Source organism: Pectinophora gossypiella, chromosome Z (assembly GCF_024362695.1).
Source record: "Pectinophora gossypiella chromosome Z, ilPecGoss1.1, whole genome shotgun sequence".
Taxonomy (NCBI): domain Eukaryota; kingdom Metazoa; phylum Arthropoda; class Insecta; order Lepidoptera; family Gelechiidae; genus Pectinophora; species Pectinophora gossypiella.
In genome coordinates, this window is record NC_065433.1 from 20,285,257 (window position 1) to 20,310,773 (window position 25,517).

General features: G+C 38.5%; 1 protein-coding gene across 4 annotated transcripts in view; it reads right to left on the reverse strand.

Annotated features, from left to right (window-relative positions):
* Nucleotides 1–25,517, reverse strand: part of LOC126380549 (klarsicht protein) — a 239,381-nt gene that overhangs the window by 173,852 nt on the left and 40,012 nt on the right. Inside the window, exon 1 of one of the 4 annotated variants that reach the window (XM_050030025.1) lies at nt 20,203–20,652. The exons of 2 other annotated variants lie outside the window; for them this stretch is intronic. The gene's annotated coding sequence lies outside the window, so the exon portion shown is untranslated. Of the gene's footprint in view, nt 1–20,198; nt 20,653–25,517 lie in introns of those variants that run through there. One more of the 4 variants, XM_050030026.1, reaches the window with a different exon arrangement.

A 25,517-nucleotide genomic window follows, 5' to 3' on the forward strand; every position in this document is an offset into this window, starting at 1 on the left:
TTATCAAATCTTAATGTTAATGTTCTAAATTTAAATGAATTTTTCATAGGTTTTGTATTTTGTTAAATGAGTCATTTTTATTCCGTATGGAGTATAAAGGAAATGGATAAAACAACACACGTAAATGAAAAAAAAAGCTAAAAAACGTTTATTTAATAACTTGTATTCCCTCCCCGAGCTCTAATTACTGCTTCCATACGGTTCTTCATCGATCGGATGAGAGTCACGATCACATGCTGTGGTATATTGTCCCATTCCTCTTGGATTACATCTTGCAGCTGGCTAAGTGTTTCTGGGGCAGGATCTCTTGCTCGAATTCGTCTCTTTAATTCATCCCACAGATGTTCAATGGGATTCATGTCCGGGCTTCTTGCTGGCCATTCCATAATAGAGATATCGACTTCGTTAAGATAATCTCGTACGACGCCCGCGGTGTGAGCCCTAGCATTGTCGTGCATGAATATGAAGCCGTTGCCAATAAAATGTGCATAGGGCATCACATGAGGCTCGAGACACTCTTCGACGTACCGATGACAGTTTAGTGCAGGCAGACGTGGCCCAGACACGAAAGCAAGCTCTGTCTTACCGTCGGCGCTGATTCCTTCCCAAACCGTCCACGAACCGCCACCATAGCTGACCTTTTCTTCAATGCAGCATTGTGCATAGCGTTCTCCGTCTCTTCTGTAGACCTTGTTCCTTCCGTCGTTACCATACAGCATAATTTTACACTCATCAGAAAAGAGAACTTTGCTCCACTGTAGGTATGACCAATTTAGGTGCTCACGTGCAAAGTTAAGGCGCGCTCTTCGATGGTCTGCAGTTAATTTCGGCCCATTTGCTGGCTTATGCGGTACCAGTCCACGATCCTTCAACCTTCTTCTAATTGTAGAGTCACTTAAAGCCACCCTTCGTACAACACGAAGCCGCTGTTGCAGTTGAAAAGCGTTAAGGCGTCGATTTCTTAAAGAAGTTGTTACAATAAATCGATCATCTCGCTCAGAAGTGACCCGATTCCTGCCAGATCCTGAACGGCGCGTGAACAAACCAGTCTCCCGATAACGTTTATAGACTCTATGAACAGATGACAGGCTTAGATGCAGTCTTGCAGCCACAACACGCTGACTAAGGCCAGAATCCAGCAATGCCACAACTTGGGCGGCTTCTGTGGGCGAAGTATCCATACGTTTTAGAAAAAAAACCTTTTTTCAGACGTCCCAAAGTCACAGTATTGAAATAAAAAACAAAAAGTTTAAGGATAGGCGCCAATTTTTAGTTTTTAAACGCTAAATGTGCTCCAACCCTAAACACACATTTGTCTCAAAACAGTGATTCATTTCGTTTATAAGATAAACAAATGAAATTCTAATTTTGAATTTAGAATTTTCGCTTATTACTGTAATGGCCAAACTGCCAGCTATACATTTATGTATGTTTTTTCATCGTATGAATTCTTTTTTGTGTTAAATTCGGACAGAAACAATGAAAACGGAAGTGTTTCGATTTTTTTGATGAGAAGTGTAAGTACTCCGTATATAACCCAGTTTACTACATCATAATAAGCGTGGAATTATAACATCCTAAAGCTATAAAGGTTTAAGTATGCTTCCTCAGGACGACCTTCATAACTATATTATGTTCATCATTGCTCCCATATAGGTTTTGTAATAACTACGTATAATCTACACTTATATATTTATCTCTGTATCATGTCTACAAAGACTAAAGGCCACTCGACCCCAAAAACATTTTCCTAATATACCAGGAGTATAGAATATGAAATATAGAAACTTATTAAACTTGAAACAAACACAAATTACTTACTACAATCTATATTGGAATAATTTTGTCACTAGCCCATTTGAAAAGAATCAGGTCTAAATCTAATTTACCGACTATGACAAATTATACTTAATTCCACGTGATTATATACTCATACTGTGTTTGCTTATCTACGTATACCTATTAGTAGAAAGTATTATATTGTGGGTTAGAGGTACAATATTTTATATCCATATTTATTTTAGGATGTGGGCGACAAGATGGTGTATGCGTGAAATACGAATATACAAAATGTTGTAAGTATTCACTAGTGTAACATAGGCAAGGTGATATGATCGCGATATTATAAGGGTAAGGGCGCTAGCAAAAAAATGTAAGCAGTGATTTGTATAAAGGATAGATATCCAGATGGATATCTCACCCAGTTGTGCAACCAATTTATTGCCGGCAACCGAATCCCGAATAAACATGGCGTCCTAGCGAGATAGAGCTTTAAATGTCCTTAATTATTTAAGCTGTTATGTAAATGATATGGTCCTACCTAGGGGCTAAGCGAATCAATAACTTAATAGCTGCCGGCGCCATAGCGCACGCACGACCCACTGGCACAGGTTAGGTTTCCTTCATATAATTATAATGATAGGCTATTCTCATGCAGATTTTTACCTCCAGTAAATCTCACATGTTTGACATACATTAATTAATCGATATAGTTGCTCTACCGGACTGGGTGTAAAGCACTTATACTGATACTCGTAAAATACGATCCAATCGCATGGTGAAATATGATGTACAAGCCAAAAAAACGTCAGGAACGTCTTTATAATTCCATATTCCCCGGGTTTCACACAGCTTCTATTCGTTAATTCGCTTTGCTGACCCTGTCGATGTCTGTTGCAGTACTTAACAAACACTTATCTAAACGAGAGCGCACCCAAATGTTATGAATAGCAGCATTGTACGCGAGCAACCTTAGTGGTCGATAACAGAAATAATTAACAAGTAAGGTGCGCCCGAATTCGGTCCACTTGCTAATTTCACTTTCCTCGGGAAAATAGATCGCACATAAATCGTTCCCTCAATGAAACCAGCATTGATTTAATATCTAAAAGTGTAGGTAAGTTGGCCGCCCAAAGCGAGCACCGAACATAAGTGATCGTTAGAAACCGAACCTAGAATTACAAACATCGATTACCTCGAAACCAGTTTTTATCGTATCTGCAGAATAAGGTTATTTCTTGTCGACATACGCCTTGCAGATTTAATGTATTCGTAATGTCAGCTTTCGATTCTTTAAGTAATCACAAAGTCAATTCACTTTGCATGTATCGCCGATTTCAGAAAGAAAATCATTAGGTAACCAGCGTAGTGTCAGCGAAATCGAAAGTTGATTATGCATTCTAAAACCCTTTAGAGTAGGTTCAACAACGCCCCCTCGATATTGAATGGACGAAAGTAAAGTTCGGATACTCGGCCGATACCATCAGCGCATCACGCGCGTTCGGTTTCCTACCAACTTTTACTATGCATAATAAAAAGGCACCAGTTTCTTTACAGACTACGACCTAAAGTCTGAAATTGTGTTCAGTGCAGAATTAACGGACTACATTAATTTTGCACATTAAGCTACAGCTACACCGAGCTTGTTCAAATTACGGAAGAATCTTAATATATTTAGCACGTTACCACCGTTACCATTAAAATGTACAGTTATTGGAAAGACATTTCGGTAATCGCAATGAGGTTAATGCCTGTAATACTGACCAATTAAGTGAATATGAGAGTGGTTGTAGTGCTTAATTTCATAAACTTACTACAAGTTAAAAAGCGGAGTTACCAAGTGTATAAACGAATCCTCCGCCATATTGTTCGTCACTTCTAATTTAAAATATGTACAATTTGCGTAATGTTTTATGTAACAACAGCCTTACGCGGGCAATATGGCGGAGGGGGGCGGCCGCGGCATCACGCTGTGAACAATATCCTCGCGAAATTTATTTAGAGCCGGATTCACTTTCGCTCTCATAAATAACGTCCGCCGATGGCCGAGACTGATTAGCTGAAAGAATGTGGGAAATTGATGGCCTACGCGAATATTCACGACGTCAAATTATTTATTTAATAAACGTGCCCCGAACTGACTGTCTCTCACATTTGACCTTCCCGATACGGCGAACATGAATGTTAACGCGCTGCCGAGCTGCCGCCGGCGCCGTCCCGACCGCCTGCCTAAACCTAACCTACAGCCTGCAAGCTGAGTTACTTGGCACAAGTTGTCACACAATATGCGCTATTAAAATTAACGACCGATCACACTATGAAAGGAAATGGCGCCATTACGTATATACGTATTATTGTGAACTATGATTCATAGGAACATGTTCGCTTCAACCTCACGTAATGCTCATCCTATCAATACAAATCAAAGTTATGACTTCTCCGTCTGGAATGCACGATCTGTGTAAGAACCATCTAATTATTTTCATGGTAAGAACATTTTCTTGTCCAGTGAAAGCTAAGTAAATATCTTATACGCTTTCCCGCGGTTTCGAACAGTTGGACATCACGAATGCCAAACGATACATTGTCCATTTACGTTTATTGTAGCTCCGTGTATCTTATAAACTCATAACTATCTGTCAAAGTAACTGGCTTGATTTATTGAGTCTATGTTATGAGCAAAATCCGCTTTTAAACTATAACAATTACATACTAATAAACTAACACCATGTAAAAACTAACACGCACACTGTTTATAATTTTCGTCGTTTTTTTCTTAACACCTATAGAAACATTCCTCGCGGTATTTTCAAACGGCTACAAAAAGCGTAACTTTCAACAAATACATTTCATGAGTAGGAAAAAGATGGTAAGGATTCGATCGAATGCAACACCCCCGAACTATTAGCCCGTAGCGTGCCCGGATAGGTAACCACCGCTCTACATGAATGTGACTTGTACTATTTGTTGAGAATTACGTTAAAGTTCTATAAGTACCGGGAATGATTAACAGGCAATAATGAACACGTCTAGCGACCGGCGCCCGCGCAACTGTCGGCACGCACGCCATGTTTGCACTTCGAGCTTCAAGATTTCTTGGAACCGCATTGGTTTGGAAACTGGCATGATCTATTCATTGACACAATAAATTCTGGTCATACTTCTAAGATTTTTCATTTTCAGTTTATCTGTGGCATATTTACAAGCTATATATTATGTTATTTAATAAAAAAAACTAGGCCGCATATCTGTCGCACAGCATTTTTACCGACTTCAAAAAAGGAGGAGGTTCTCAATTCGACCGTATATATTTTTTTTTTTTTTTTTTTTTTTTATGTTTGTTCGGGCATATCTTCGTCGTATATGAACCGATTTTGATAATTCTTTTTTTGTTTGAAAGGAGATATACCCAAGGGGGTCCCATGTCAAGGAAGTCAGGATCTGATGATGGAAGACCAGAGAAATCGAGGGGAATTTTCAAAAATCGTAGGAGCGACTAGTGCGTTTGTAAAGTCATATTGATCGGATCGATCTTGAGGCTTCGGGAAAACTTCCCGACCTTCGAAAACTGGTCAGCATCAGGGAGATACCCTATGGCCTGGCAAAACTATACAACCTGGAGCAATTTTTCTTTCACGAAACGTATTTAAATCTTGATCAAATTCAATCGCCGGTGCAAAAAAACAAAATGGCGGAAAAAAAAGATGGCCGCCATACAAAATTTTGTCGATTTTGGAAGAAGCCCGTTTGGGTAAAAATAATGTATGGGGCGCTTACTCAAAACGTCATGTAGAGTACGGAAATACTTTCTGGTCACCAAAAACTGCTCCGCATCAGAGAGATACTCTACGGCCTGGCAAAACTATCGCACGTGAACCAATATTTCTTTCAGAGCACTTATTTAAATCTTGGTCAAATTCCATAGCGCGTAAAAAAAAACAAAATGGCGGAAAAACAAGATGGCCGCCATACACAATTTTGTTTTTTCAGAAAATGTCTCGGGATATAAAATATATATCGGGGTTGTGATCGGATCGTCATGTTAAGTATGGAAATACTTCCCGATTTTCGAAAACTGCTCCGCATCAGGGTGACACCCTACGGCCTGGCGAAACTATCACACCTGAACCAATTTTTCTTTCACGAAACCTATTTAAATCTTGGTCGAATTTAATGGCCGGTGAAAAAAATACAAAATGGCGAAAAAACAAGATGGCCGCCATACAAAATTTTGTTTTTCCAGAAAATGTCTTGGGGGTAAAAATGATGTATAGGGGTGTGATCGGAACGTCATCTTTGAAAACTGCTCCCAATCAGGGAGACATCCTACGGCCTGGCAAACCTATTGCACCTGGATTTTGTTTGTTTCCACGACACCCATTTAAATCTTGGTCAAATTCTGTCGCCGGTGAAAAAAACAAAATGGCGGAAAAACAAAATGGCCGCCATACGAAGAGGGACAGTTTCGAATAAACAGGACACGCGAGCTGCTTTAGCAGCGAGCGAACCACGCGAAATCTACTGTATCTATATGTATGCGTGAGTGTGTATGATAGCAGCTTCCACTGACAACCACATGTGTGTATGTACACATACACATGTGTGTGTGTGTGTGTGTGTGCGTGTATCTGTGTGTGTGCGTGTGTACGTGCGCGTGTGCTCGTGTGCGTTAGCGCGTGTGAGAGTGTGTGTGTGTAAACATGTTCATCAATAATAATTGTGATCACTACTAATAATATATTATATTATTATATATGAATATAAATCAGAAAATCTGTCTGTCTGCATCCTTGCTCGGTCTAACCATCACTTAAAATCGTAAAATAAAATAAAATTTTTAACAAAAAAAAAACCTACTTCAAACGCAAAACTAAAAAGCAATAAATAAATTTACTTCGCACAAAGTAATTAGTACGTATTTTCAATTAGTTAATTAATTTATAATTCTGAAGTCGGTGCCAAGTAAATGCTACAACAACCCTACTACAATATCAAATTACTATGTACACACAATATTGTTTAATACCTATATCAAAGCAATTACAAAACAATGTCAAACAAAAAATTACAAAACAATCAGTATTGAAAAATATATGAATCGGTACTTCGTTGTAGCATTTCCTTGGCACCGGCTTCAGAATTATAAATTAATTAACTAATTGAAAATACGTACTAATTACTTTGTGCGAAGTAAATTTATTTATTGCTTTTTAGTTTTGCGTTTGAAGTAGGTTTTTTTTTGTTAAAAATTTTGAATGATTGCCTTACCTAGTACTATTTTAGTTAAATACTCGTAATTAACTGCAGGAGCAATTCGCATAGTCGCTTACCTGAAAAATAAATAAAATCCATTATTAGCATAACTACAAGTACAAGACAGGTTATTGTAGTCATCATGTAAGACAACTGTGGAACAACGTTACTCAAAAGGTTACGTAAACTACCGGAAAAATAAGAGAAAAGTCACTTGTTGACACTGGAGTCAAAAAATTGTAAAATTTTCTACTTGTGTAAGCCTAGTTACCGTCCATAGTAATGACATCAAACTTTCCCCTCCGCTATACACATCCACAAAGCACCATTGATGCGCTGCTCTTGCGCACAACACTTGTCAATCACCTGTTACAAGATGGCAACATAAACATACTAGATGAGACAAGTGTTTTCTCCTCAGAACGTAGGTTATTATACTTCCTTGTCAAATGCATTCGATATCAAATATAAAAAAACCTAATACCTAAATGTATATTTCTGCATTACCCATCCTACCGTTCGCGTGGACTTCAGTTATCAAGTATAGCACAGTATAGCAACAAATTTTACCTCTTTATGATACTTATTAATATGCGTACTTCATATTATTTATTGAATTGTTGAATGGAAGACAAATGCATTTTTTATTAATCTGCTACGATTAGAATATTATATAATTAATTTCACCTGCACTATCAACTGGCTAAAATAGTCACTTCCATTAGAAGATCTACCTCGATGAGTCCACAATGTAACATGGCACGGACAGCTGTTTGAAATTTTGAATGGGGAACGAACGGACCACGATTTCCTCGGCCTTAAAAGAAAAAAAACGCTGTGGTCATTCAAGCGAGAAGCGGCTCTATTTATGGTCATGTTAGGGTCAAGATAAACAGGCATTTTCGACTGCAGTCTTTGTTAGTTATTTAAACAACTTAGCATATATTTCACCTGAATAAATATTTAAGCTTGTGCCTTAGGGCTGCGCTAAATCCGGAAACGTGACAGAGCATCGGGACACACATTCGCATTACCTAAGTAGGACGCTCTATGTAGATTTACTAGAAGTGAAAATCGCTCAAGTGCTATTTATTTCAGACGAGTTTTAGAGTCCGTCTTGCGGTGATTGACACACTATAAGGAGGAATTTTCACATCGATCAATCACATTGCTGTTCTAGTAATTCATAATAAAATCATTAACGACACCTCTCTAATTTCCCCTGTTTCCCGTAACATTTTCCCAGGCTTTCCCGAGATACGAACCGGTTCGCTACTAACGATTGATTATATCGAGCTGCTAGATAACAGATTAAAGTCACGTTGACATGGTATGGCACAAATGTTGATATACCGATCAGTAACTTGTTAGAATTGCAATCAGATAGTTTTTAACCGCCTTGATATAATGAACTAATCTTTCCATATAACGCACGCGAGTTGAGTAAGTTTCCTCAGGAGGTAAATATACACAATAAAATGTGCCTTTATCAGCTTTTAATATGTAGAAACTACTTCGTTTTATGTATCCAGGTTCTAAGTAAATGTTGTGATGTGATTGTAAAAGCAATCGTGAATCTGGCGCGCGTTTAGTTCGCACAAGCGGTTGAATAGTGGAAAGCTAGCGTGTTCTCCAACTAAGTTATGACCAAATTCGTCGTTGTGACGGCGCTCCACTTCCAAACAAATGACAGCAAATGACGCTCCATTGTCCGTTATCAAACTGTAGGTGTGCTGTATGGAGCGACGGTGGTCCGACAAGGGCCCTACAACAATCCTGTAACATGAACTGACTGCAGGAAATTGCTAAGTCGGACTCCAAACCCATTTCCTGTGGCTAGGCCGACTTACTCAACGTTGATTGTTATTTCTCTACAAGTACGCATTACACTTGCATCCCCTCAGGTTCTGCATACGAGCGATAACTTGCCGGCGTTGCAACTAAACGCCTCTATTGACGGCCGAGAAATCTAAAAAACCGTAATGACGGCTTCATTGCACTGTTTCGCAACTGAGTCTAGACTTCGTCTCTACTACACGAAATGTAAGCCAAAAAAATATCACGTTTTTCTAAAATTTGATTTGATAGACAGCCGGTACAACCAGCATAATAAGTCACATACACCAGAATTTAAACGTGAAGTATTGCTCGACCGGTTAAGTACAAAAAAGCGCACATATCTGGCGTGACATTATTTTACCTGGTTACAGCACAGTTAAAGTTCCTACAAGTTGCTTTAAAAGGCGGCTCCTCCCGATAATAGACGTTAATTAGAGATTTCACACAGAACGGTTAACCAGTATAAATACTGTGTTACCAGATCCGAGCCAGTCAGTGACATCACTGCGTACTGACACATTTACCACTCTCCATACTTGGCTACTTCATGTTGAAGGTAAAATTGTTATGTACCGTTCCTTCATACATACATGTATGCATACAGACAGGCAATTTCAACCACTTACCGGGCCGAATAAGCTTTTAATATGAATATTACGTTTGTTCATTATATTCAATTAACGTAATACTAATTGCAGTAAAATTACATTAATGGCAAAGATTTACTGTGTCGTAATCATAAAATCATCTGTCGTCGGCATTACGTGAATAATACTTGTAGTATATTATAATATTATTATGACAAGTTGGACGGGTCGTGACGGAACTTTGCTATTACTTTACTTGTGATTTACTATATGAAATCAGCCAAGGGTTAGTAAAATTACTCGTAACTACCTTATTGGTCGTCGGTAGTTCACAAGGAGGATTAGAATTCAAATCGATACATCAAGGGATTACGATTTTACGACACATGCTACAGCTTATTGATCCGGATTCATGTCGACATCGACACGACTCATAAACCCATTTTAATCCCGGAAAATGTAAAGTTTCTCGTATGACCAACGTTATATAAACCTAGTCTAGAGACAAATATGACGTAATTGGTAATTATACGTGCTTCATCGCTTTAAGGGAAAGATGCGGCGATACCGACTGAGCGCGATCGAAGTAGGTAATTATTAAAAGAATAATTCCATTATACAACTCTCTTCCGCGATTCTGGAGTTAAGGGGCAGCAATTATTGTCATAATTCATGAATCATGAGGCTAGAAATGTGAGAGCGTTGCAACGCCTGCTCGGATTAAATCTTTATTGGAAGTATTAATTACCACACCTGTGATATATTAGCTAGAACCAACGATTGCTCCACTGCAACTGACTTATGCAATGCTTTTATCAATACACCTCTACATATATACTCTTAAAAGATTTGGACCACGTTAAACGACAATAAATGTTATTTGTAATAATGCATCTAAGTACGAAATAAATGCTCAAGTTTTCTTGTCAAAGTTAAAGCGCTTATAACGTATTATCATAAATAATTGTATGTTTCTTCTGTCATTATTCATCAATAACATAATACAAGTAAAGAAAACTTTAACAAACAATACTAGAGATGTCCTATCGTACGATCTGAGCTTACGACGAACGCTAATTACTGGGAAGCGAATAATTACCTGCAAGGAAATTACGGGTAGGTACATAACATCACAATGCTTTGGCCACATAAATCAAGAAAGAAAGTGAAGGCGACCTCTGATACCGACAGACATACCTACAGGTTATTAACTTGAATATGCCGCAGCCATTATTAAAATACAATTGTTATAATAATCGCAAGATGGATCAAAGAACAATTGACGAACAAAAACTTCTGTAATTTTTGTTTTGAGAACATAATTTGTGGGATAGACCGACCGTATTGTGAAGCGGATAGGACTTGAATTATCGTCATTTTAAACAAATTGAAAATACAAAATACTATTACTTTTTATGGTAGACACACTTCAAAAATGAAAACACACAAACAGTAATAAGAGGCCGGTTACAAAATTATTGCAATTACTTTCAGGTGTAGGATCTTTTTTTTTGAACGTGACTTATTGTAGATTTGTCTATAACTACTTGGCCGGAACGGTGTAGGATCAATGTAAGTAAGAATACAGGTTTGAGGGATGTTCAGACCATGATTCTGAGTTGATATCAAGTGGAATTTTCCGTCGCAAAAGTACGGAACAGAAAATAATTAAAAAGGCACTAGAATTTTCATGAATTTTCCGACAGGAAATTCCACTTGATATCAACTCAGAATCATGGTCTGAACCATCAAGCTCAGTATTCGTTGCGATGTCACTAACACACTGTATACTTAGAAATAAAATGAATAATAATGAAATAGAAGAATCTTAGGTATTGTCAAGTACAAATACGCACAATAAAATATCTCATCTCATGCTCCACAATTAAAGTTTGCTTATTATAAGCGCCACATTATTAATCTAATTACGATGAAATTTGAAGTTCATTACTGCTAATTAGCTGTTGAGACTGCCATAAAATAGTCCTAATGATAACACAAGTATCTACTTAACTTACGTAATTTCTAGCCCTTTTAGAATATCTATTGGTGCAGCGGAAGACATGCAGTGACTTATGAAATAGGTTCTGAATGGTGATTGGGACACCAGTCCATCGTTTATAATACAACCATCTTCATCATCTAGACTCTGATTTGTCCCTTACGACCTTACCTCACACCATGGAGGTGTCACCAACAAAACATGTAGTTGTAATGGATTCTCATCTGGTATCTTATTGGTTGTGCAACCGAGCTGATCCTATATTGATTTAATCATATTATTCCTTATTAATAAATCATTCAATTTGTATATCTCTCTATTCTGTAAAAGCAATCACAAAGTATTTAACTTCTAGTTATTCTGTCATAATCATAATTTAGAGAAAACTGTGTACTTAATAGGTTTGTAAAAAGGAAATGAGGATTGCGGAAACATAGCGCCATAAAGTTTAATTAAACTGCTTTGGAAAGCTATACCTAAGTATAATATTAGCTGTATTTAAGTTGTAAGTAGAACGGAGTAGTGTTAATCTAGTAGATTTCTAGAGATACTTAAACACAAGCTAAACGAAGCAACATCACACATCAACATCACCAGCCCATTAACGTCCCCACTGCTGGGGCACGGGCCTTCCCTATGGATGGATAGGGAGATTATATATTGTTAATTATTTATTTAGTAGTTTATTGGAAACACGACAAACATAAAAATAACGACGACCGACAGACGAGAGACAAAAAGTATCAATTATTGTGGTGCTGTGATTGCCCTATAAGAGATAGACTGGAGAGAGTAGATAGCGTGTATCAATATACATAATACAAATACAGGCCTCTATCAGTGGGTGCTTCGTGGTTGTCAGATGGCCTTTTCATGATAGGCGCAGTCAAACGGGATAGGAGCTCGCTAGGTGATTTTCTCACAATTTTACTGCACTTTACTGAATATAGGGTTCACAATCACAATCGATTCTTAGCGCAGAACGTATAAGTGCATAGTTTAGGTAGTAGTAAGTAGGTACATCGCTTTTCTAATTGTGAGAAAAGATAGTTTCCTGATATAATTAATTTATTATACTTAGTACAAAACAGAAACGGCAGCAATGCCACTTATACGAATACTTTCAGGCTATTTCTACGTACTTTCAACTTCAAATACGATCTCTAAAATAGTAATAGCTTCACGAAGACACGATTTACGTCTTCTTACCACTTCACATCATGTACGCAGTACGCATTGCAATAAACCAAGAAAGCAATCAGGCTCTATGAGATATGACATCACAAATGATGCTCAAGCTTCAAAGTTATTGCAACCATTAGGCTGAACGGATATCCGTCCGTTGCATTTAAGGTAAACTCAATGAATGAAACTCGTTAAGCACAGTCGTCAAGAATACGTGAAAGTTCGTGTATAGCCTTAATTATATTGTTTTATTCAAAGCTAGAGTTTTAGTGGATGTGCACCTAAGTTTCAGTCGACACAAACGTGGACTAGCATAAAGTGCTTATAAACTAAAAGAGATGATTGAGAGTGAAGCAGGGGGACATAATTTGCGTGCGTACAGTCGCGAGGTTTGCTCGTACGCACCGGAAAAGGGCGCGATTGTTGAACTTTTGGCGAATGGCGAGACGCGCGCCACACTCGCATCGCTGATTTCAATGCGAACGGACAAATGTGTGAGTGAGTCACAGGATACGAGTGTTAGAGGGCACTCAATGGCAATAAACGTGGACAGAATACGGTGTGGTTAAAACTTACGGGGAACTGCACAAGGATGTAGTGAAATGTACGCCGAGTTTGATGTCTGATGACCCCTTTAACGTTTGTGTGTTAGTTGCTTGCTTACCTTGGTACCTATTTATCTGAATAAAGAATCTAGTTGTTGGCTCGTATGCGTAGTATGCGTAGCACTCTGTACAATCATTATGAAATAAAAATATAAGTTTAAAAACTAAAACCCGACTACGGAAAAATCACGCTCTAAAAAGTATGAAACAAGAAAATAGGTATTCTCTGAAATTCTTCCGTGTAGTACGTGCGTCCGATACGAGTTTTATGAAAGATTTGGAAATAAAACCTATCCGGAACATATCTGAACGAGCAGTCATGTTATCAATTCATTACGTTGAATTTATCGAGTAAATACAAGAAAACCCGCTAGTAATATGTAAATATTTGAAATGTGCAAATTAGGCCCTTTCATTTGTTACCCAATACACCAAAATTCGAAAAAATGTTTGTCCTTTAGAGGGCGCCATATTGAATTTAACGTGACGTCACATAGCCTATAACCACCGGACAATCAACACGCTTCTAGTGACACCTCATTTACTAAATTCTGACAGGTGGTTTAGAAGTTAGTTTAGACGTATGCAGACGTGCATACATACATACATTACAATACACACATACATAGCGATCAAACACATAACCCTCCTTTTTGCTTTGCCGAAGTCGGGTAATAAATGAAGTTCAATTGTAATGGCTCGACCTGACCACGAGCGACTTTCTGGATTGTGTAAGCGTTTGCTTTAATAAAGTCATTAATATGAAAATCGCTCGTCTCGCTCCGAGGACTATTAAGTCTGTGTTAAGTAACTGGAAACTTCTTTGTGATTATCGAGTGTGATGTCTTCAATTATTGTTGCTAGCAGGATGTAAATGCAGGTTTTATCACACTTTGTAAACACAAAAATACGCCATTGTCATTCATTTTTTCCGTAAGTACCACTTTTTTTTTGACGTGACTTATTGTAGATTTGCCGCAGATGGCATTAACTACTTGGCCGGACAATTTCCCGTACCATATATAGGTTCATCAATATACTGAGAGATGAACCGTGACATCATTGTTGTAAACATGGTGTGAAATGAACTGTTCTTAACATCATAGCTCATACTATTTATTGCAGACGCCTCGCTAAAAGCATGAAATGAGCTTTAGAAAATAAGCACTAACCACTTCTATACTGGCCCGGTATACCATGGTGGTAGATGAACTGATATTATTCCAAACACGTCAATGAATAACACGTATAGAGTAGTGGTTGTTCCGTTGAATCGTGAGGATTGCAAGATCAACGATCAAATATTCGGAGCTTGTCCGTTTCAACGAAGCGATGTACGAGTATGAATTAATTAATCGACAGCTACCGCTTGGATGAAGGAAAACATCGATGGGAAAACGTGTTCGAAAATATTAAGCTACTCAGAGAAAATTGAACCCCCAGCTCTTGTCAAGCCGGAAGCGTGTTAACAATTACACCACCTCATCCTGTTGATGCGTATTTTTCGATCTGATAGATATCCTCATTTACACTGACGATTTGTGAGTTTCCCTGAGCACTCGTGCTATAAAAACAAAAATCCAATAAATTACTATGCTACAATACAGTTTTAGGACTTCCCATGATACATAGGTAGGTAAAACATAAATGTAAAAACCTACGCGGTATTGTTATCTTCACATAAATGTGTCAGCGATGGCAATGTTATCTGCCTGTCCGTCTGTTTATCTGTCCGGTTTGATATAGAAGTACCTGGGGCTCGAAAGTAAATTACAATTGAGAAGACATCGATATCTATCGAAGGAACATGGGATCTGTAATTATGCTGGACGCGCACTCAGAAAGGGCGGGCCAGGATATAGAAAGGCGTGACCCGGCGCGGGAGAAAAATTGCCTTTCTCATGGTTTGAGAATTAAGAACTTTATGACCGTTAGTTTACATTTATCTCAGACATTTGATAACATTCATTCATAAGGAATATTGAATATTTTGATATAAGTCAATATTTTATTGAACCTAACACTTGCTGGCAGTGCTTGTCTGTTCGGAGACGATATATAGTTTACTTAGAATACTTATGTATTCGCAATGTATGCTGTGATCATATAATAATGATTTTAAAACACCAAATCACCTACCTACGCAGCATTATAGTAATCACAGCCGATTCACTCACTCACGTCGACTAGTTTTTATGTAACTAGTAGCATTCCAATATATGAACTTCTGTCATTCAATCTCTATTAGATTCTATTTAAACTAGAAGTCAAGGTTAACTATGAACTGAAGTACCAACCTTTGGAATAGTGTGAAGTAAGGGCAACACAGAAACTGAGTTGTTTTCATTTTAGTTTATGGGGTAAGTTATTGACTATTCACGTTCAGCTGCTTGTCTTCCCGGGCATGTCGTAAAAACCGACAGAGGGATTGCGTCCTCTAACATGATGGACTAATGTTATGGGCGACAGGCTGATCCCTTATCACCATAAGGTTCATCATATTCATCTTAGGACTTCGTATCAACAGTGGCTGCAAGTTGTCTTTGATTACTTGTGGCTCTGCCCACCCCATTTGGGATTACGGGCGTGAGTTTATGTATGTATGTATGTTATTGACTATTTATGTGCTGCAACGGCGTGTTAGTGACATCGTAACGAATACTGCCCTCAATATTGGTCAAATCATCATCTGAATCATCCAGGGGGATGATTCCATGATTGTGAGACCATGATTCTGAGTTAATATCAAGTGGAATTTTTATTACAAGATATCATTGTTTATCTTTTACTTATTACACAGATTTCTTCAATTTTCTTTTTATTAGCAAAAGAGGCTTTCATATTCTTCCCATAGCGATTATGCTAGCCACATACCGCTGTTCTCTGCACAATTTATCGACGTCGTCAAACTGCGATGTCAAGTTGTCTTTATCAAGTGGAATTTTCATTACAAGATAACATTGTTTATCTTCTAGTTATTACACAGATTTCTTCTATTTTTATTAGCAAAAGAGGCTTTCATATTCTTTCCATAGCTTAATCGCTATACGAGTAATGGCACATATCACTGTTCTCTACACAACTTATCGACGTAGTCAAAGTCCGATGTAAAGTTGTCTTTGATATGATTTTTATTACACACGTTCTAATAATTATAGCAGTTGTTTTGTTAATAGGAATACCTAAACAGAATGTCGCTGATGCTGATAATTCCACTTGGCGCATTATAAGTATTAGCAGCGTTTCGACTGAGTAAACTTAACTTTACATCTTATTAGATATTCTTCTAAATATAGCTGTTTTTTCAACAGTATTGTTGGATTTCCTGTTTTTGTGGTTGAATATTTTAATATTTATTATGCTATCTGATATTATGTCTCGTATTATAAAATCAGTACGAAAGGCGAATTATGTTCACCTATTTGTATTGATTTTAAATCAGACCGAGAGGTAAATACAACGAAAGTAGGTAGTGTATAATTTCACAATATATATTTTTGTATTTCACGTTATACAATGCTACCGTTACAACGGCAGGAATGTTGTGGATGAAGTAAGCGCAGGACCGGAAAAGATGGTGCAAAATGGAGGACTTTACCCAACAGTGGGATGATGCGGGATGATTGGATGGATAGATACTTATATGAATGTAGTTCTCATAGGCTAAGTTCACGGATATCAGGTTACATGGTCTATTCGTGTCATCATCACAAACAATCAAGATGACAGAACCAACCTCTTAATGAACAATGCGGTTTTTTTCAATCAGCAAATCTTTTTCGCCTCGTCGATTTCAATGTCTGTTAAATTTTAATGCGTTTTTTTGTTTGGAGATTTACGATTTCCGTGCTGTAACTTGTTCTGGCTTGAAGACTATTTAATACCCAAATGTAAATAAAATTATAGCCGTGAAGATGGCATGGTGTAATTTGCTTTATAATTACGATATTAAGGTCTTGTTTCGCAATAAGTTTACGCGTTACACAAATTATATACATACATATCTAGAGGAAGTCGATAATGCTTAAACAAATCAAAAGTTTTATGATCCGTGCCTACTTGAAAATAATTTATAAACAGACTATGAAAAACAGTAGAAGTATAAAACTATTTGGCTCGCAACGCAAGTATACCTAAATAACCCTGACGAAGTTGCAATGTTGAAATTAATACATACTTTATGTTTATACTACAGGAATGCTGTTACGATTGCGGAATATGTCCTTGATGTTAAGTAACAGCTTCAAGTTTATTTTGTATGTAGTACTAAAACGAGATTCCGTGGAATGAAATATCATCAGAGAAATTGTAAAGTAAGCAAACCTTTCACGCAGTGCATCAATATCACCTGTGATTATACTTCATGGTCAATGAGCTACTGGTAGGTACATCTCAATACCAGACAGTAAAACAAAATAAGTAGCATTTGTCAGCACAGATAAGTAACAGGTAGAAGTAACAACTTAAGAAACAATGTAACCAATAAGTTAAAAGTAGAAGTTACTGTATTTGAATTATTGCTGGGCCAGTGGAAAGTCATACGTGGCTAGGCAAGGCAGCGCAGCGTAATTGATAATAGTAACTCTTGAATTTATTGTTGGTTTTTGTTCCACAGTTGGAACTTTCTCATTCACTCCAGTAACTTCAAAATTAATGTTTCCAGATAACAACAGAGAAGACGTTCGTTAAGTGTACCTTGCTGTTGTACAGACTTAAATTCAATAAATTTACTTCGAATTCAATTAAGCTTTGTTCAATACAACTAGGAGTATAATTAGATAGCTTTGAAGGTAGAGGAGAATTTAGAAAAGCTAACGATACGATCTAAGCTACAATTTGAAAACACAGGGAGATCGCAACTTAAAGCAGTGATTACAAATTCAAATTGAAGAAAAACCAGTACACAGCGATCACGTTTAAAGCATAAAAAGTCAGCTTAGAGGCACTGACTTGTAAACAGTCTAGACTTCCACCAAATATGGAAGCGGTGAGCGGAGGAAATTATCGGCAGGCCGATAGCGCAATATCAAGGGCAGTTGATAATTTACGCCGGTGAAGAGCCGGCCGGGGCCGAATCAAAGCCGATCGTGACCGAGGCTCTAACTGAGGGAATACACGTAATAGGCTCCGGCGCCGATGGCTCTACAATCTAAGATTTATTCCCAAGGGCTAAGCTAAGTGTGAGCTGATAAAATTTGTTTTGAAATTGACGCAGAGGCATTGCATTATCTCAAATCTAGTTTCAAGGAAGCTAGACGCATAGCACTTATTGATCGCAGATGAGCTAGCCTTCATATAATTTTTAAAAGTGTTATGTTAGTCAATAATAAACCGAACTGGAACTGCGAAATAAATAATAACGTCAACGACTCCTTTTTAAATAAGATGCAAAAGTTTAGTCAACGTGATTATATGCGAAACCAATTTTAATACGACAAAAACATACGGTAATTGGAAACCCGAAGAAGAAAACATATCAATCACTACATCTACGACAACGCTCACGACTCTCAATATTTTGTGCGCTCGTGACGCGGGGGTCAGAAGCGAACACAAATAGCTGCCGATGTGACTCTTTAAGCCCAGAATTTCAATCTATGCCTAGGTCAAACTCTCTAGGGCACCGCTTTAACCTAGACTTTGAACGGAGAAACAACTGTTTACAGTCTAATAATTTTAAACAAAAGATCGTAGGAGATTCGTGTTTATAGACAACATTACAAAGGACGGAACAACCTGCACCTAACACTTTTTACGAAAGTGCTACATATTTTATGGATATTGTTATAAAATAAGATAGTAAAGCACTATGATGTTTCAGATGTTAATTGTAAAAACGGTTATTATACAACGCATCACCTAAGAGAACAAGGACAGCAGTCGTCGTGATTAATGTAAGTATGAACGTGGATGTGTGTATGTCGTGGAAGAGGTCACAAACATAAAACTTATTGCAACTTTACAGCTGCTGGACAGAGCTCCTGCGTCCGTTCATTTCTGAAAACGAAGCACACTTTCGGAGTTGCAGTTCTTAGAGTCTGATTACCAAAACCCGTTGCTGACGAATTTAAAGTCAACAACATTGACGTTCATATTTAGTATATTTACCAAAAGTAGCGCGGAGCGTAAGCACTTTATTTGTCCGATCTATACAGTGCTATAATTGCAGTCAAAATAGAAGAGGCGTCTAGATTTAAAAGTGAACGGAATTCTCAAGTTCCAGTTTGTTTCGCATACAATGGGGTCCCACTTGTTCGCGCTGATTCGCAATTAGTAAATGGTCTGACCCACTATCGAGCTGCAATATTGTCGAATCATTGTATACCACTAGCATTAATTAATAAAGTATCTAAGCTTTTATAACCTCCGGTCTTGGCTTGTTGGATACGCGTGTCTGTTTTGCTATAAAGTTATTGATGTCACTTTCTTCTTACCATCTTTAATGTCACTGCCAAGAGTAATAGTATTCAATCGGTTTGAGATTATTAAACTGTAAATGGAGAATTTAATATTTTGACGTGAATAGACGTAAGTGTAGGGATGTCGCAGATGAAAATTTATTTGGGACCCGCCAGCAGCACATGAATACCTATACTATTTACTATAGAGAATACAAAAAAAACTTATGTAAAATGGATGAGGATGGCAGTGGTGGGTAACTCGCAGAGCATCAGAGGGAAGCTAGTCACAATTTGACATTGAAATAATCACATGATTAGAATAAATTAAAATGTGCGTCGACCTCAGATATTACACAAAAAGACACGTCGTTTGTGAGGCCTTGAAAGGAGCCTTTTAATTAACTGCTTCTTCGTACATGTGGACACAATAAAACTGCATGTTTTAATATTTTGAATACTTACAATAATGATAATGTAAAATATACAGGTAATTCTTAAGCTACCGATACTATACTGTATAAAATTTAGAATGGACTGGGCGACTTACCTACCATAAATCAAGCTCTGGACAGGGGGAAAGCAATGCGTATCAATACTCCGGTAGTCACATGAACTCGAACACAAAACCACTTTTTGTCCTGCGTTCAGTGAAACGTATCGTCTAAAACCAAACAGCAAAATTAGCACTTTCCACTAAACATATGCTCCAATTTCACTGCACTGATAGAGCACTAATTCTGCTGACTCCATAGCACTGAAGGCTTACACACGTTTCTTCACAGTTATCTGTTAAACTCTACCGTAATAAAGTGAAGCAATCGAGCGTTCGAATCGCAATGCGAAATTTGAGTGGCCGCAAGAAGTGTTCGCAGTTTAAAAGGCGACAGTTAAACCGACATTACCGGTCGAAAACGTTCCAAATTCGTATCGGAAAGACGTTGTAGTGCGTCGGCGGCGCAAAGCTGGCACGCGCGAGCTGCGCGGACACCGCGAGCAAACTGAGGTGCCTTCGTGCGCAACCACGCGACGCATCTAACAGACCCGAGTGGACTTCAAACTTTTACCCAGCCAAGTTAAAATCACCATCAACAACTACTAAGCAATCGGCCCACAGACCTCTCTAAGTTAGAAGGCTTAAGAGGTTGCATATAAGCTTGCACTTACATACATGGGCAAGTCACCTGGGCAAGGCTTTCAAGATATGACATTCATGTATACACGCAACGATTACGAATGGGTTAATTGAGTGGAAGGAGATTCTAATGTGCAACCTATTAGGTACTGTGCAGTCACAGATCATCTTAAAATCACAGTGCACACTTAACTTGCACATATTACCTATATGGATAATACCTAGGCTTCAATAACTAATGATACCAATAACCCGACTGCGGCGAAGCAAAAAGAGGGTTATGTTGACCGCTATGTATGTATGTGAGTATGCACGTCTGTTTCAACTGTAGTGCCGTTTCTTTCAGCCTCCGGATTAGTTACAGGGGATCCGTTTTATAGCTTTTCTGTGTAGTATTGAACACAGCGCCATCTCGCCTTGATCGATGGAAGGTCCGTGAGCATCGACTTGCTATCGTTGGGCTCCGCAGTCGACGACTTTCCACCAGTAACCGGAAGATGGCGTGTGCCGATATTATACGGAAGGCTATATCTTGGAGTCCCTTGTCAAGTAGCTGCTGAAGAATGTTGGTGCCAATATTTAATACAAAATTATATTTGGGAATTTTCGGTGTCTCCTGTCCTTGGACTTGTTAATAACTTGCATTTTGAGTGTGCGACGGCGGCGTCATCTAACGGACGATTGAGGTCGTACTAGCTTTGTCCGTGACGTAGGCGTTGAATTGGGCGATTTATATAGTCCTGCGCCTGCGAGCTGCCGCATTCCCCAGACAGCGCTCCGCCGAGCGGGTGTGTCCACACCTTCGATTTTTAGTGTGAATTTCGGGTGAGAATTTGTCTTTACAATGCGTTATAGCATTTTAATCGTAATTATCAGTGTCGATATATGTTGTCATTGTTTTTCTTTTAGGCGGTTTATAAGCGTGTGACCGGTGGCCCGCAACTCCGTCGCACGCGCCGCCAAATCTTCGTAAATTTTTATTCTGGTAAGTAAGTTATACATTTCTGTCATCTGTCGTGACTCGTGAGTGTTAGTGTTTGCGGTCAGGATTCTAATGTGCGATTTGTTCCGAATAGGTGTGGTTTTGGTGTCCGTGGCGTGGACACGTTGCTCCGCCATTTTGTCCCAGCGTCGTGGCATCGACGTCATCGTACGTTGGCCGCATACGTGGCTTCTCGACCTCCGACAGGTGAGTCTTTTTATACGATTTTGGGGAGTTAGTTGGGTTGTGCCTCCGCCCCTAGAGGTTTGATTTACCCCTGTGCGTTTTGTCCACAGGAGGTGTTTTGGGAAGGTGTTTTGGGGTGGCTGTTTTGCGAAGGTGTTTTGTGACGGCTGTTTTACGAAGGCTGTTCTGTTCTATGACGGGTGTTTTGTACAGCTGTTCTGCTACTGCTACAGCTACAGCTTATTGGTAGCTGCTTCTAGTCGGCTCGGCTTCCTTCCCGCCGCCGAGGGCAAACGAGCTAGGGAGGTTTTTATAATACCTTTCTTATTATTTAATAATGCTTAACGAATGACCAGTGGCCTTGAATACCTGGAATGTACCCTTAGGATTTAAAAGTTCCAAATACCTATTTATATTTTTGTGTAACTTTGGTTCTCTTAGTAATTAATAAATTTAAGTACTTAAACCCATGTCTTACATTTTATTTCTTCATACATCCATTTTTCATCTTCATCATCATCTCTTCATTAAATTTTAAACATTACATGGCGCCCGATTACTGAGGTCTAAAGGTTCAGGGTACGCCCCCGGTCTTCGGTCTTTCGCTCGAGGATCGGCTGGTCATTCGTTGTGTATTTTTTTTTTTGTAACGTGTAAAAAGAACAAATTGTGTGGTGGTGGTGTTTCTTCATTTACCCCCTAGTGAATAAGATTTATCGTGTTCATATTGATGTGTGCTTTAAACGAAACAAGTTAATTTACATATACCTACTATTTTGTATAACTGTGTTTTTAAATTTACATTTGCATTATATATTTCTTTTGCTTTGCATACTTTTAAAGTTTGGACTTTGAACTCGTATAGCATTTTATAACATCACATTGTTAAAAAAAAATTATACTGCGTTGCAGCTATTTTTCCGTATTATTAAACTGTAACAGAAGGCAGTTTAGTTCCACTATTCGACAACAGATGGCGCCACAGGGAAAATTAGAACGCGGTAACGATGTTGTCACCGCCAACATATAAGTATTTGAGAAAACCAATGCTTCTGTATTCCGATTAGGGTTAGCTGCAAGATCTAGCTTCCGCCTCTGTGGAACTAGATTTGAACGCTACCTATATCGCGCCTACTCCATACGGTTGGCATACGAAGTTGCGCTTCTTCTTGGGGCCTACTTTCGTTGAAAGACCGTAACGTGTAGACACGATCCTCTCTCCGCACTCTGTAATTCGTACGTTTGTACCGGAATAAACTCGTCCACGTCACTTGTCGTTTCCCTTCTCTGCCCGCTTAACCCCCACCTTACTACATTGGCGCCCAACGTGGGGCCAGTCAGTACGAAGCTACAGCTCCTGCAGACCTCACGCCGCGGCACTACGGGTTAATGAGTGACAAGGAAGACAACGACAAATTCGAAGGCGACGACAAATTCGAAGATACTATCGAATTACCGGGTTCCACGCGTAGGGTATCTCCTTCCCCTGCACCAGCTACGAGAGGCTCCTTCACGAACTGCACTTGTACTTATGACGGTCGTCCGAGTCCTGAGTTGGTCGAGGCCTTTTTAACAGCGGTCAACATTTTCAAGCGCAATGAGAACATGCCTGACACGATCGCCCTGGAAGAGCTGCCTTTGCTCCTTAAGGAAGAAGCTGGAATATGGTGGCAAGGTGTACACAAGCAAGTCCATACCTGGGATGACTTTCAAACTCTCCTGCGTGACAACTTTGCACCTAAAAGAGAGGAATGGTTAGTTTATATGGATATTACGCAGAAGAAGCAAGAATCCAGGGGGAGGGCGAACAGGAACAACCAGTTGAGTACGCAAGCAGTCTGCTCACTAAACCAGAAAGAAATTACTCAACCACAGTCCTGCCTTATTTGTCGGGTCGACGGCATAGGCAGAGGGGGAGAGTTGTAACAGAAGGCAGTTTAGTTCCACTATTCGACAACAGATGGCGCCACAGGGAAAATTAGAACGCGGTAACGATGTTGTCACCGCCAACATATAAGTATTTGAGAAAACCAATGCTTCTGTATTCCGATTAGGGTTAGCTGCAAGATCTAGCTTCCGCCTCTGTGGAACTAGATTTGAACGCTACCTATATCGCGCCTACTCCATACGGTTGGCATACGAAGTTGCGCTTCTTCTTGGGGCCTACTTTCGTTGAAAGACCGTAACGTGTAGACACGATCCTCTCTCCGCACTCTGTAATTCGTACGTTTGTACCGGAATAAACTCGTCCACGTCACTTGTCGTTTCCCTTCTCTGCCCGCTTAACCCCCACCTTACTACAAAACTTCTTTAATTGTTGTTTTTATCACAAATTTGCTTTTATAAAACAAAACATTATATACCCTACAAAGGTTTTTTTTTAATTTAACTTCAAATTTTAAACATTCTTGAGTAAAATTATTATTGTTGCTAGTTTACTGCTTAGCTTTGCTATACAGCTTTTTTCTTCAAAATTTTATGAAACTTGGCGTGAGTTTAGAATTAAATTTTTGTTTTATACCCTCAAGGTTTATTTACAATTTGTAAATTCTTTCAAATTAAGCAACAATTTATAAAAGCATTTCGGCCTAATTTCAATTAAACATTTAACTTGCTATCTAGTGAAATTATAGTTCTTGGTTGTATAACCACGGCTATACATAAATACCTACATGCTTGTTATCTATCTTGCATTCCTTTTGAGCTTATAGCAAATAAACTGGTTTTGTTTTTTTTGATACGCTCGTTAGTATTACGTGGTACAATCTTTTATTGTTGAGCTATTGTTTGCTTAATAGTTTTGTATTCTATTACCGGATAAATTCTAATAAGTAAATCTTTTGAATTGGATTAAATACGTTACATAAACAACATTTATACATTGTTAGTTTTACAAATAACTATATTTTTTTTTTTTTACATTTGCATTTTGTTTATTTGCATTTATTTTTACTTTTCAAGTAGGTATTTAGTTAATGAAAATATTCTTTGATTATTTTTTCTTTAAAACTTAGTACTTAGTTAAATCTTTGTTAAAGTACATTGGTCATTCATTTTTTTTTTAATCATGGCATTGGAAGAACGTCCAATTAAATTTCATCTATTACGTAAAGATGAAATAGTTTACGAGGTATTAATTCGTGGTGCAGTGCCTGAGGATACTTACCCGGCTCTCAAAAAACAAATTGGGGTGTTATCCAAACAGATCCCAACTGATGAAGTAGATGTTTTTGAGGGAAACATTTCGGAGGAACTTAGCATTATTGATGTCAAGTTGTCGGAGTTGTCTGATCTCGTCAGTAGCAAATCGAGACTGACACTTAAAAATTTAAATAGGGTTCATTCGCTAGGCAACCATTTGTTTCACCGCTTGGGTAGGGTGTCCCCGATCTCTGCAGGAGATCAGGAAACACATGTTGACCTGGAAAGGCGTATGCAGTTGGTCACGGACCGGGTCGATCGCTTGTTCACTGCTTTCAGGAGCAGTACCCAGCAGGAAGACGACTTCGCGCCGTGTGTATCCCAGCCAGGGGAGTCATCGCCAGTGGTTACGGTGCAGTGCAGTA